At 43.4% G+C, this 14,995-nt stretch overlaps 1 protein-coding gene across 1 annotated transcript in view; it reads left to right on the top strand.

The window, feature by feature from the left end:
- Positions 1-7,010: 7,010 nt before the first annotated feature.
- The window catches only part of LOC307021803 (small conductance calcium-activated potassium channel protein 1-like), a 38,612-nt gene continuing 30,627 nt past the window's right edge, over positions 7,011-14,995 (top strand). The window contains exon 1 of the mRNA XM_079654255.1: positions 7,011-10,176. The gene's annotated coding sequence lies outside the window, so the exon portion shown is untranslated. The remainder of the gene's footprint in view (positions 10,177-14,995) is intronic.

The raw sequence follows: 14,995 nt of genomic DNA, 5'->3' as shown, positions 1-14,995 counted from the left end.
GCTCAAAATCGCTCCTTTCCCTCTGAATTCCTGCCCTTATGTCTCGTAAAACATATCAAATCCTACATTCACTTTTTTAATTGTAATTTTCAAGCAAGTTTAAGCATAAATGTAGAACAAAAAAATAACCTGCAAGATGCTCTTTAAGTTAATCGTCCTAGGTTATAGAGAGTTTGTGGATTGTATTTTGGACTGTTTTTATGGTCTCGAGGATCTGTCTTTCCTAAGAATAGATATATTTGTATAGTTATTGTATACTATGTTACCTTTATACCAAAGTACGTAACTTACACGTTTTATTTATACATGATACATCACTTGATTATCACTTGAGTTATCTGTAATGCTTTAGCCTGGTTTTTAGTCAGGTATTTGGTATTATAGGCCCGTTATGGGAGTGTGGTATTTTATCTTTTATTGGGCTCTTTTTACAGAGTATTCTTGTTACTTAATTGGCTCGTTTTACCGAGTGGTTATCGTGGCTCTTTTTAGAGTATACATTTCTCAGATTGAGAGGTCTCAGTTATGAGAGGTTACCTAAGATTAAGGCTGCTGCTTCTTGGTAACCAGTGAGTTTATATGTACATTGGACCGGATGTTAACGTCCTGTCAATCTACGTATGTGTGTACCTGTTAGATGAACATCCTGTGCTATTCTACTAAACGTGTTCTATTGACATCCTGTTTATCATAGGTATGATGTTACCACAGCTGAGTGGAAATATACAGAGTATGATCGTATGCACAATACAGGTTAAAGAAAAGTGTGAGTGATTGCATCAAATGAATTCAGGGTAATTCAACAATATCAGTGAGCAGATGTAAGGTGGTAGTTTACCCTGCATGGCTTTGTATATGAACATGTACCAATGACTGAGTCTCCGAACAGTAAGTGATGGCAGACTTGCCCTGACACACAGGGGGTACAGTGATGAGTAAGTGCTTTACAGTTTGTAACAAATCTCAGCGCACTGTAACTGCATCTAACTTGATTAATGGGCAGGAGCATTCATATATCAAATCACCACACAGGTAAAAAGGTCACAGAGACTAGCATCTTCCTGGCCTCAAGCGAAAAACAGGACTTGTTTCTGAAAAAGAAACCTAGCTTCAGCCTTAGCTTTCTACGGAAGAGGAGTAGGGCCACATTAATTTATTCTGAGAAAAAAGTCAGAATTCTGAGATTAAAGTCAGAATTTTTTCAAATCCTCCCAAAAAAAAGAATCGTATGGCCCTAATCCTGTTCCGTAGATTTCTAAGCAGATTATTGACCTGAGATTTAAAATAGAGACAATCATCAAGCCAGATACCAAGGTATTTATAACAGGTAACCACTTCAAGTACTTTTCCTTGCGTAGTAACAATATCAAAAGTGGTCTCCGGTAAATAAATTCAAGAACATTTTCTAACAAATCTTAGTTGATAAGAAAAAAGCCCAATGACTCATTTCATAACAACCTTGAAATATACCCTTCATATTTCCTCTTATAAGCAATCTGAGCCTCCTGTTGTAAGGAATGAGCTGCTAACACAATAAATGAAACCCTACGGAGAGCTGTGTGTTTTTTTTCATCAATATCAACCATAATTGACCTTTGATTGATTTTTCGATACCACTTTACAATAAGACTACCCTTATAAAGGATTCATAAAGGGTTTATAATTAGGTTATTAATTAGGTTGTAAACACTTTATTAGTCATTAAGAACCATTTATAAACCAGTTATAACATAGAACATCAACATAGGCTCACTATTTGGCAAGATGACTAAGCCTTATATTGGCACGAGCTTACTTTATCTTCTTCATCAGCCAGCATCCTTGGTATCTGTTGTTCACTGAGTTGATCTCCCCCCATCCATCTTGATGTTTCTTGGCATCTCTTTATGACCATTAATTTATGAGTCACTAACATTTATAACTGCCAAAAGGGAGCCTTGTAACGTGTTAAACAAATCACCATGTATTAATGAGTTACTACCATTTATAATTTGTTTAAGTTATATTAAGCCTTAAAGCTATGCATAAATTAGGGCATGGTCACATTGAGTTACAGGTCTGTCCAGTGACTGCTGCTGTTAGCTTTCTGCTCTGCTAGCAGCTCCGTGATGCTACAGGGGCTCTGCCTGCTCAGCTCATCCGGGGAACATAACTTGAACTCGGCCGTGTTTGTTGTGCTGGTGCCTTGTGGACTATTCTTCATGCTTATATCGGACTATTGTGACTTGCTTTGTGGTTAAAACAGAGGGTGCATGAATGCAGTTTTGCGGTAAGTGAAATTTGAGTACTTTATTTATGTGTTGCTTATGTTTTGAGTCAGCTAACGTTAATGAATGTTAAGGCTTGGGTTAGCATGTAAACAAGTGGTAGCTACATCTGTGCTATTGATGCTAATAGTAGCCTCCAAGTTAAAACCTAATAGAGAAGTGTTAAGCATTAAGTGGGATAATATTGTAGAATAAACGGCTTCTGTTTGAGGTTGGTAAAATAAGGTCATCCTTGTAACTTAGAGAGATATTTAATTTGGTAGACCTACTGTATGCATCGCTAAGGTTAATTTAAATTCGCTATTGTGGTGCCGAGAGACGGGAGTCGGAGGGCGGGGTATCAAAGGTACAAGATATACTTTTATTAAGCATCTGCAGACACAACACTTCAAGCACGGGAAGCTAAGACCGGCGGAAAACAGGAAGTCCGGCTCACTCAAATGTCCGTGCAGAACAATACCCCAACCCATAGATCCGTGGGTGAATAATGTCAATCACCACACAAGCCCCCCCAGTATTCACCCATAGTCAAAATCCCTGTGCCTCGGAGGAAGTACTATTGTGCCATTTTAGATGACGCCGCTCCCATGGTGACACGGCTTTGTCGCAAAGTTGAGCGGCTGTGGAAAACCACAAATCTCCTGGTACACCGCCTCCATCTGAAGGACCTTTACTGTGATTACAACAATTTGGTCAAAAATGCCCGGGCTACTTATTTTTCTAATCTCATCTCCTCTAGTAAGCACAATCCCAGAGTACTATTTCAAACCACAAATACCATTGTAAACCCGTCCACCCCTTCAGTTCCTATTTATTCAAACGACGACTGCGACCGTTTTCTCACCTTTTTTATAAACAAGGTAGCTGATGTGAGGTCGGGCATCACCCCCTCCCACTCCCCCCTCCCTATCTGTCCAGTTAGGCAGGCCACGCTGAGTAATTTCTCCTGCATTATCATAGCCGACCTGACCACTGTAGTGAGCACTATGAAATCTTCCTCAAGCCCTCTGGATGCTTTACCAACATCCATGCTGAAATAAGTTTTTTCATGTGTCGCTCCACTCCTGCTCCACATTATAAACATCTCCATTGTCTCTGGCTCCGTCCCATCATTTTTTAGGCAGGCGGTTGTTCAGCCCCTTCTCAAAAAAAACAATCTAGATCCCTCCCTCCCGAATAATTACAGGCCCATCTCAAAGCTCCCATTTGTGTCAAAAGTTTTAGAAAAAGTTGTTGCTAATCAACTCAATACATTTCTGAATGACAATAAAATCCATGACAAATTCCAATCAGGTTTCAGAAAACACCACTCCACAGAATCAGCTCTCCTCAGGGTCTCCAATGACCTCATGATGGCATCGGATGCAGGCGATTGCGTGGTTCTGCCGTTGTTGGACCTGAGTGTAGCGTTTGACACAGTGGACCACGCCATCATCCTGGATAGACTCAGGGAGTGGGTAGGCATCTCAGGGTCTTCCCTCCAGTGGTTTGCCTCGTACCTCAGTGGGAGAAGTTTCTCTGTGGCGGTGGGCCCGTTCTCATCACATAGCACTCCCCTATCCTGCGGCCTGCCCCAGGGTTCTGTTTTAGCCCCCCTTCTTTTTGCCCTGTACATGCTCCCATTGGGCCGCTTAATTAGCCAATTCGAGGGTGTCTTGTATCACTGCTACGCAGATGATATCCAGATATACTTCTCCTTCAAACCTGTCAAAATGGAAAAAGTAAACACCCTCATCACATGTCTGTCTGCAATTGAGGAGTGGATGTCAAGCAACTTCCTACAGCTCAATGCATCAAAAACGGAAGTCTTGATCTTAACGGCTGATAACATCGCCTCTAAGGTAGCAAGCCACCTGGGTTCTTTCAGTGGTGACATAAGGGTAAACATAAAAAACCTTGGTGTAATTTTCGATCAGTCTATGCTACTAGACAAACACATAAAACTTCTGACCCGTACCTGTTTTTTCAATCTCAGGAACATTGCAAAGCTCAGGGGCTTTCTATCCAATACAGAACTGGAGATGGCTATCCATGCCTTTATTTCATCCCGGCTTGATTATTGTAATGCTCTGTTCTCCTGCCTCAACAAAACATCAATAAACCGGTTACAACAGGTCAAAAATGCTGCAGCCAGATTACTGACTCGGTCCAAAAAAACATGCCACATCACTCCGATTCTTTCTGCACTGCACTGGCTCCCTGTCCATCTCAGAACCCAATTCAAGGTACTGGTCTTCACATATAGAGCTGTCCATGGCCAAGCCCCAGCCTACATCAATGACCTGATCCACCCTCTCACCACTAACCGGGCCCTGAGGTCCTCTGAACAAGGCCTCCTAAGGGTGCCCCGAACCAGGCTAAAGACTAAGGGGGACCGTGCCTTTGAGGTGGTGGCCCCAAGGTTTTGGAACAAACTCCCCCAGATAATAAAAACCTCGGCCTCAGTAGAGATTTTTAAGGGGCAGCTAAATACCCACCTGTTCCGACAGGCCTTTGGGTCGTCGGAGGAGGTGAGTTAGTGGATGTCTTTTTATTGGTGTTTTATCGTATGTTTTATCCTATGTATTACCTGCTGCTGTTTTATGCCTTTTATGCCTTTTATTCTACATTTTATAGTTGTACTTTGAATTGTGTCCTGTGTACTGTACTGTAAAGCACTACTGTAAAGGTGCTATATAAATAAAGTTTTACTTACTTACTTAAGTACCACCCGACCCCGGCGCGTACGGACCACAGGGGCCGAGGAGGGCGGGGGCCGCAGGTGAGGGCAGGGGCGCCAACGATGGCGAGGGCATCCCCACAGGGGGCGGGGGCCGGGCCATGGCAGGGCGGCCCCGACGTGGGGGCAGAGCCAACTCCAACGGCCTGGAAACGTCCACGTGATCAGGCTTAATCCGATCAACGGACACAGTCTCAGGCCTGCCACCAATGTCCACCACCAGGCTCTTGTCCCCGTGACGTATGACCCTGAACGGACCGCTGTAAGGGGGCCGCGGTGGGCGTCGTGGCGAATAAAAAACGAAATCCGCCGACCGTAATCCGGGGGACACCCGGAAAGCTGGGTTACTGTGCTGCGACGTGGGGACGGGCCCGAATGTCCCGGCGGTCTCCAGCAGGGAGGAGCGCTGCCCGGCCGCAGACCAGGGCACAGTGGCGGCGGGAATGAATTCCCCGGGGACCCGTAGCGTCTGGCCATAGACAAGCTCCGCCGACGAGGACTGCAGGTCTTCTTTGGGGGCACACCTGAGGCTGAGCATAACCCACGGGAGCTTATCCACCCAGTTGCCGTCGGTCAAGCCAGCACGCAGTGACGCCTTCATCGACCGGTGAAACCGCTCACACAATCCGTTAACCTGGGGGTGATATGCGGTGGTGCGGTGCAGTTTGACCCCCAAACCCACAGCAACAGCGTTCCACAGCTCCGAGGTGAACTGAGAACCGCGGTCAGAGGAGAGGTCAGACGGGGTCCCAAAGCTCGCCACCCACGATGTCGGAAGCTGACGTCGAGGCGAGGGGAATGGCCTCGGGCCAGCGGGTCGTCCTGTCCACCATCGTAAACAGGTAGGTGAAACCGTGAGAGGGGGGAAGCGGACCCACGAGGTCGACATTGACATGGTCAAACCTCCTCTCAGAAACCGCAAAAAGTTCAAAAGGGGCCCTATCATGGCGGTGGACTTTGGCCCATTGACAGGCCACGCATGAGTCGACCCAGGACCTCACGTCCTTTTTAAGCCCCTGCCACACAAACTTCTGCGACAACAACTTCACGGACGGCTTCCTACCGGGTTGGGAAAGATTGTGAACCGCCTCAAAAACGGGTCGGCGCCAGGCCGCAGGGACCAGCGGTCGAAGCTGGCCCGTGGAGACGTCACACCACAGCTTTGCGCCAGAGTCACCGACCGTGAACCTCCTCCAGGCGTAATCCCGTGACCGAGGCCTTGAGGGTCTGGACCCCGTGGTCAGAGGCCTGGTCAGCGCCCATGCGGAGGTAATCGAGGCCCAGCTGCACAGCTCCAATGACCACTCTTGAGAGGCAGTCCGCGACCACGTTAGCCTTGCCAGCGAGGTGTCGTATGTCCGTGGTGTACTTGGAGATGTACGAAAGCTGGCGTTGCTGTCGGGCGGACCACGGCAGAAGGCTTGTGATCCACGAACGCCGCAAACTCCCGGCCTTCCAGCAGGAAACGGAGGTGGCGAACCGCCAAATAGAGACCAAGGAGTTCTCTGTCGAAAGCGCTGTACTTGCGCTCCCTCGGAGTCAACTGGCGGCTGAAAAAGGCGAGCGGTTGCCAGGTGCCGTCGACCCATTGTTCATGCACCGCGCACACTGCGTAGTCAGACGCGTCGGTGGTGATAGCGATGGGGGCCCTGTGTGACGGGTGAGCCAACATGGCGGCTTTGCATAGGGCGGCTTTAGTGGCGTTGAAAGTGACCTCCCTTTCAGCCGTCCAGTCTATGGCCTGGCCGGGGGACTTGTCCTTGAGGGCCTCGTACAGCGGGCGCATGGTGTGGGCCGCCCGGCGGATGAACCGGTGGTAAAACGTCACCATCCCGAGGAACTCTCGGAGCGCCCGAGCTGTAGTCGGTCGGAGAAAACTAGCTTGCCCGCCAGGTGTGCAGAGAAGTCTTGGATGTGAGGGAACGGGTAGCGGTCTGGCGTAGTGGCGTCGTTAATGTGGCGGTAGTCACCACACGGTCGCCAGCCACCGGCTGATTTAGGGACCATGTGAAGCGGCAAAGCGGCAAAGCGGCGAAGCGGCGAAGCCCAAGGGCTGTCTGAGCGGCGGATGATGCCCAGACGCTCCATGTTGACGAACTCCGACTTGGCGACTGCCAGCATGTCAGGGTTGAGCCGACGGGCCCTAGCGTAGACAGGGGGGTCTTCAGTGTCAATGTGGTGCTCTACCCCGTGTTTGGTAGTGACAGCGGAAAAGGTGGGCTGCGTCAAGTCGGGAAACTCGCTGAGAAGGTGCTGGAACTTAAAGCCCACCGTCCGGGTCGCAGTGGTGCTCCCCAGCGCAGAAACAACGTGAAAATAGCGTGCTGCGTCGTCAGTCCTTCAACAAGATATCACGTCGGGTTCACCAATGTGGTGCCGAGAGACGGGAGTCGGAGGCGGGGTATCAAAGGTACAAGATATACTTTTATTAAGCATCAGCAAACACATGTAAACACTTCAAGCCCGGGAAGCTAAGACCGGCGGAAAACAGGAAGTCCGGCTCACTCAAATGTCCGTGCAGAACAATACCCCAACCCATAGATCCGTGGGTGAATAATGTCAATCACCACACTATGATCGATTATGTATAAGCTAACGTCAAAGTAGTTTTAAAGAGCGGCGTATGTGAAATTAACCTCACAATAAGATGTGTGTATATTACAAATAATAATGTCATATTTCAAGATGATTACTTAGATATTACAATATGGTTGGTTGAGCTGGAGTTCATTATTGAGCTTACGCGTTAACGTCACAGTCATATCTGAAGAACGAACTGTGTCAAAATGAAAGACAGCCCACACACCTATCAATCATCAAACCGTGGGGTCTTATTTCATTACGTGTTGATTTCTTTCAACACGTGATGTTATGTATCCATGGATGTATAAAGAGAAGTTCTACCGCAAAATGATTCTCTGTCGGGACTTCCTGCAACAACACCACGCCGTTATCGTGATTCTGATTGGCCAGAAGACATTAGCAAAGATGTTTTATTGAGAAGACGATCACTATGTGACAAAAGTGTTCAAAACCGTTTCTAGTCTTCGGCATTTCCAGACAAGTTGCTACTGAAATCAATCTTGCTGCTGTCTGCAATTTACTTGGCGCAAGTTGGCGGACTTTTTTTTTTGCTTACTTTAACATAATTTGTCATGGTGGGGCTAAGCCATTTCTGGTATGGCTGTAGCCTACCCCAGCCATACCCTGGAGCAGCCACTGAGTGGCGGACTGGCCATCGGGACGTTCGGGACGAATCCCCAGGGGCCGGTACCAAAGTGGGCCGGTCGGACGATGTAGGCATACTGTAGGTTAGTTTTTAAATAAATACAATTATTTATCAGCGAGAACCCAATGCCTCCAATTTTCTGGGTCCTCTTCTTCCTTCCTCCCGATAGCAAAGGGTGTGCCACAAGGTTCCATATTAGGACCCATTCTTTTTACCATATATGTAAATAATCTATGTAATAATTTAGCAAATGCTTCTTACCATTTTTATGCAGATGACACTGTTATTTATTGTTCCTCCGCTTCTATAGAGCAAAGTCTAGATTTCCTCCAGTCTGCCTTTGATGTCATACAAACCCATTTATATCAACTAAAGTTTGTATTAAATGCTGAAAAATCCAAAGTGATGATATTTTCGAATGGCAAAAAGTTACCATCTATTCTACCCAAGATTTGTACTGCACAAGGGATTGACATTGAGAGGGTCACTACTTACAAATATCTGGGATTTCTTATTGAACAGAACTTGTCTTTCAAGTTACACACGGAAAATGTTGTTTCAAAGCTAAAAATAAAATTAGGTTTCTTTTACAGAAATAAATCCTTGATATCTGCAACGTTTTTACCTGTATTAGATTATGGTGACCTGCTATACATGAATGCCTCTGACCAATGCCTAAATAGCTTGGATACTGTGTACCATTGTGCCTTACGATTTATCACTGGATGTGGATATCGAGTACACCATTGCACTTTATATGCTGCTGCTAATTGGCCATCTTTGTCTGCTCGCAGACTTTCCCATTGGTTGGGTTTTATTTATAAATCTCTGCTTGGGTTGGTTCCCTCCTACATTTGCACATATATGTGTCAAAGAGAAAGTCTATATGGCCTGCGCTCCCAAGATTTTATTCAGATGCTGGTCCCTACAGTGAGAACAAAACTGGGTAAAACAGCTTTTAGATATGCTGCCCCCACAGCTTGGAACAATGTACAGAAGGAGCTGAAACTCTCAGATTGAATCACTATGGGGGAATTCAGGTCCATCTTAAAGGACATAGGACACGACACCATTGGTAGATGTGAGTTATCGTATATCCTAAAATCGTTTTAAATTTTTGCCAGTTTTGAATGATTTTTAATAGTTTGTTTTACTTCGCATGTTGACTGGCTATTGTGCCATTTCATTTGTGTTTTACAACTATATTTGTCTACCTGTCATGTCTGTGTTTTATCTGTTGTAACTTTGTACATGCTGCCCTTCTTGCCCAGGTCACTCTTGGAAAAGAGATTTTAATCTCAATGAGTCTTTTACCTGGTTAAATAAAGGATATAATAATGTGGGCCGGTCGGATAAGTCACGAGCACTTCCTCCGTTGACAATTTACTAGCGGTACCGAAGTGGGCTGGTCAGATAAGTCACTAGCACCCCCCCGTTGACAAACACCAAAAGGTTCTTGAATGGTCATCTTGGCTTGGCTCTGGTCACCCTGATGGACTGCTTGGTTGCTTGTTCAAGGATATACACAAAGCCTTTCCAGTCTGAGTGCCATTATGTATTACCAAGTCTTTCATTTATGTCTGAGAAAAGCTTTTATGTTTAAATCTGTGTATCAGTCATACTAAATAGTAATTATTTTGAGTCCTGATTTTCTTCATGTGTGAATAAAATATTTAGCTTGGTTCTGTTGCATCTTATTTTGCATTTAATGTGAAAAATGTGTATTAGGTAAGCGTGAATGTTATAACTCATTCATAAATGGACATATGCATTAAACTTAACAATAAGGCTCCCTTTTACCAATTATAAATAAATGGGAATGGGTTTTACACTTTACAATAAGGCTCCCTTTTGGCAGTTATAAATGTTAGTAACTCTTTCATAGAAACATCAAGATGGAAGGGGGGAATCAACTCCGTGAGCAACAGATACCAAGGATGCTGGCTGATGAAGAAGACGAAGTAAGCTATGTAGCCAATATAAGGCTTAGCAGTACATATAAATGTGAGCTCACTATTTGGCAAGCAACCGGTCACAGTTGCCCTGTTTAACTCATGTCTTATAAAAGCTTATTAATGATTTATAAAGTGTTCACAACCTAATTAATAAATGTATTACAAACTATTCGTAAACCCTTTATAAGGGTAGTCGTATTGTAAAGTGGTACCGAATTTTCTAACTTATGAGGCAATATACCTCTAGTGAGCGGCCCAGCCCTTCGTATATTTTTCTGTATGTGGCCCTCGGTGAAAAAAGTTTGGACACCTTTTGATATAGGGTAATACCAAGTAAGCTTTTATTTTAGGATTTGCGGTTCAAAATGTGTAAAACTTCTAGGTTAAAACCGGAAAAGAGTAAAGGAACCAGTACATTAAATGAAGTACTAATTTGAAATATACTAGAGCAGTGGTTCTCAACCTGTGGTACGCGTCCCACTGGTGGTACGCAAGCTCCCGCTAGTGGTACGTGGAGGAATCTGACATATATAAAAAAAAATTATTCAAAGGTGGGGTACTTTAGGTAATTTTGGAGAAACCAGCTCGAGTGAGCTAGAATTTTAAAATACACAACCGGAAAAAATATGCCACTTCCTTACAGAGCCTTCCACAGATGACATTTTTTTAATGGATTTGTTGTCAAAGCACTTGATGTTAAGAGCATTCATGGAATATAACAAAAAGTGTATCTCGAGCCGGTTTCTCAAACTTACCTACCCCACCTTTAACCTTTACACATAACACAGACATATAAAATACAGGAAACACAACTAAGTAAACAAAAAGGCGAAAAGCAGTCACTACATTGTGAACATTTGGGACATTAAGGTACACTATTATTACTGCAAGAGCAGCTGATGGTAAGGACCTCAGACAACTTCAATTTAAAACAGGCTATAGGGACAAGTGCCATCAGTTTGAGGCTTGATTAAATAACATTAATACAAAAATAAATCATACTATCAAAATACTACAACGAATGAAAATAAGCTTGAGATAATTGAAACTGTGGTTTAAATTAGTTCTAATAGGCTATTGCTGTTTTTAGATTTAGAAACGAAAACTTTTTTTTAATTGTATTTCTGGCGTTGCTAATTACGACCTTACTACCCGCTAACGTTGCAAGCAAGCTAAAGAAAGAAGAAAGCTGAATGAGGTTAAAAACGTGGCTCAAAACGGGAGGTATTCGGAAGAGAGGTACAGAGGAGAATATTACCAGCGAAAGTGAACAAGTGAATGAGGAGGAGGACAGTCATCAACCGAGCACAAGCGCAGGCTCCGCAAGCAACGCAAAAGTGATATGCACAGCCGTTGTGATGGAGGAGAGAAGTGACTCAGGAAGAAGGCATTTGCTCAAATAATGGAGAGAAGGCTGTGACCGAGGTCAAACGCTGAAAAAGCACACACTTGTCCTTAATTGTTGTCTTTTTTCTTATCTTTTTTCTTTTCTTTTTTACTTTGCCACCACAGAAATGGCAATAGCAAACATCAGCAGACTGAAGATGAGCTATTAGCCCTTAGGCTCATCTGCTCCTGGAGGCTTCATTATTATTGTGGAACTGAATTCCCAATAGGACATTTTCTGTTACGATGTAGGTTGTTGCAGGAGGCCTACATTCAAACTTTGGTATAGGTCCAGGAAATGACATGTGTGTACAGTTGACATTTGTTGTGTGAGAATAAGTTATTATTTTGTTCTTTATATTCTCACTTGTGGTGAGTGAGAGAGAGAGTGAGAGAGAGTGAGAGAGTGAGCCAGAGTGAGAGAGAGAGAGAGAGAGAGAGAGAGAGAGAGAGAGAGAGAGAGAGAGAGAGAGAGAGAGAGAGAGAGAGAGAGTACATTTGCCTCAGAGTCCTGCATGGACTGTATTTTAACATTGGTCATATGGTGGTACTTGGAGAGCCAACTATTTTCTCAGGTGGTACTTGGTGTAAAAAGGTTGAGAACCACTGTACTAGAGTATTTATTTTTTATGCTTCTTTATGCTAACATTCCTTCTCACAGTAAGACACTGCCCAAATAGGGGTTTTAATCTTGATGCTATTTCCACCTACTAATGGTACTGTTGTATTTATGCTTGAGGGGTATTTTTAAATAGTCCTCAAACCAACAATTACTTTGATTTTGTTATCAACCGATTAGATGTTTGGTCTATAAAATGGAATGGAATTGTGAAAAACGTCTATCCTTGTTTTCAATGCCCAATATTCCATCCCCTGTCTTGAATTGTCCACAATCAAAGGTATTATGTTTTCTGACAGAGAACAGTAAACATACAGAAAATATTCACATGTTAAAACCTGGAATCCTGACTTAGTTTTTCTCAAAAATGTAGTCAAATCAATTAATTGAGTTTATTTATTTAATGCTTGACCACTGATTGATTCGTCTTTGCAGCTCTGTTTTGAATGTAAGACTTTTTGTTGTTATCAAATATATTAACGCTTTGGTGTTGCTACATTTAGTAGAAAAATACCACCTTCAATATGTCTATAGTAAGTCGAAAGATACACTTTAAAGAAGAACTATAGAAATACATTTCATAAACCCAGCTGATGCACATTGAATCAATCCTTACCAGCATCATTTAATCTGTTTTAGTTTTTGTCAGTGAACAGTCTAAAGTTAGAGCAGAGAATCAAGACCTAAGAAACATCAACAGGCAATGGTTGAATATTTTTGACGTGTAGTGGGGAGAAGGTGATCCCTTTTCTCATTAATTTAGTACTTCTACTGAATAGTCGACTTTTTGCCCCTGCCATATCCTTAGAGTGGCTGCTTATCTGGTTGTAGCACCTGAGGGAAAATCCACTAAATATGCATCTGTGTTGAGTTTTGGTGAAAACTGTGTGTGTCTGTAGCATGCCATTCTCAAGACTCTCATAAACTGTCGGATTTATTTTTACTTGCTTGTTTATTTCTCATCCAAGCTGCTTTTTTCACCTCCTCAGGATAGGAATATCTGAAATCTCAAATAGTGTTATATAACAAACTTGTATAATTATGCCATGTATAATTAAAAGGCTTAACAGATTCAAGTCTTGACTCCTAACGCCCTTTATGGCTGTCCTGGATTATCCCTGTTTGTTTTTGTCCATTGAGTTGCACTGCATTGCAACATAAGGCAACTAAGGACAAGTGAGTTGTGTAAGATAAATATGTCCCACAAACTTTAGTTGTGTGTCATGAAATTGATATGAGCATTTATGCATAATATTAGTTTCTGGAGTTGCATCAAATTACAGCACTTGTGCATCTCCATAAAGCACAGAACATATGCTTCTATCAGTTTTTAATTAACACGCTTTTGATATGATTTATTGTACCTCTATAATTGTGAGGGAAATAAACAGAATAAAATAAAAAAACAAGCCTCCTTATAAGACTCTGTGATTATTCCAGTCTGATTGCATTTTATCTGGAGTTTCCTCACATTAAAAGCATAGCAGCTCAACCATGACTTTGCTCACTCTTTTTCCCTCATTTGAATTAGGCACCATTACAGGGGCTCACAATTTTGCACTCAGCAGGAAGAGTTCTAATCACCCTGTGAAAACAATTGTTTTCTTATCCTTTATCCTTCTTTTTTTCATCATCCTTTGAGTCAACCCAATTATAATGAATCAAAATAGAATATAACTTTAAAGAAATTAATGATCAGAAGAGTATTAGTTCATAATTCACTGTGCAAGCGATGTAGATAAAACTGTATTGATTTTTCCCCGTTTGTGAAAGAGAGTAAAGAACCACAGTAACTGAATATATGCCTTTGCCAATGCTTTCCGCTCCCTAAGTACACATTTTTTTTAAGGAACCTCATGAATGAATGTATGTGCAGTTATTCAGAGTTTAAAAGTAGTAGGTTTGTCGCCACTCGTAACATAGGGAGTCACAGCCACCATTGACATATTGTTTAAGAGGTCGGTGTTCCTGAGGTCGGACACCTCGTCTCCACTTAACCTCGCGACTGCGACGGCCCGGCTGGTTATACAGCGGTCTGTAAAGTGAGTCAATGTGGCTTGGCAGGATTAATCAAGCCTAACGACACATCTGTAGGTAGGCTCGCTGGGAGGAGTGAGCATCCATCACCGTCTGGACCATCTCTCCCTCTCTTTCTCTCTCTCTCTCCCTCTCTCTCTCTCTCTCCCTCCCTCTCTCTCTCTCTCTGCTTCTCGTCAGCTATATCGACCCACACTTTGGGCCCTTGGTAATTAAAAGGCATTGATCGGCCTCAGCCGCAAGATGTCGGGGAGCTTCCTTGCAGCAGAGTGCGTGGGGACCCTCGGACAGAACAGGTGTGCATGCACAGGGGTGGGTGCACCTGAATATGTTGTTCAACATGCCTGCTGTTAAAGTGTTGTGCAAATGTTTAATAAAGGTCATGATCAATGTGTTTGTTTGCATGTGATTGCTTTGTTTTTGTCCGTGTCTATGTGAATTTCAAGTTCATTTGTATACTTGGCAGTTATGGCATCTTTTTAGCTTTTATGTCGCCACCCTGTTTACACAACAATAGATCTGTGTGATGCCCAAATGCGCCTCCAGTGAGATTCAGTTAAATTACCCATCTGGTATAATATCTGAGGGCTGGGAGAAAGCTTTAGGTCAGCCTGCTCTTATTACATTTGAATTGTGGGGAGAGAAAAAGAAAAACAACTGATTGATTCTATGCGTACTCAGACCCCGAGGCTCATCTTTCCCATGGACACACATATATCAAGCACAATCTTCACACACTCTTCTTTTATTCCATCTCAGTGAACACAGTAAATCTAAGGGCTG

This window comes from Notothenia rossii (assembly GCF_949606895.1).
Source record: "Notothenia rossii genome assembly, chromosome: 10".
Taxonomy (NCBI): Eukaryota; Metazoa; Chordata; class Actinopteri; order Perciformes; family Nototheniidae; genus Notothenia; species Notothenia rossii.
This window is presented reverse-complemented; position numbering and strand designations above follow the sequence as displayed.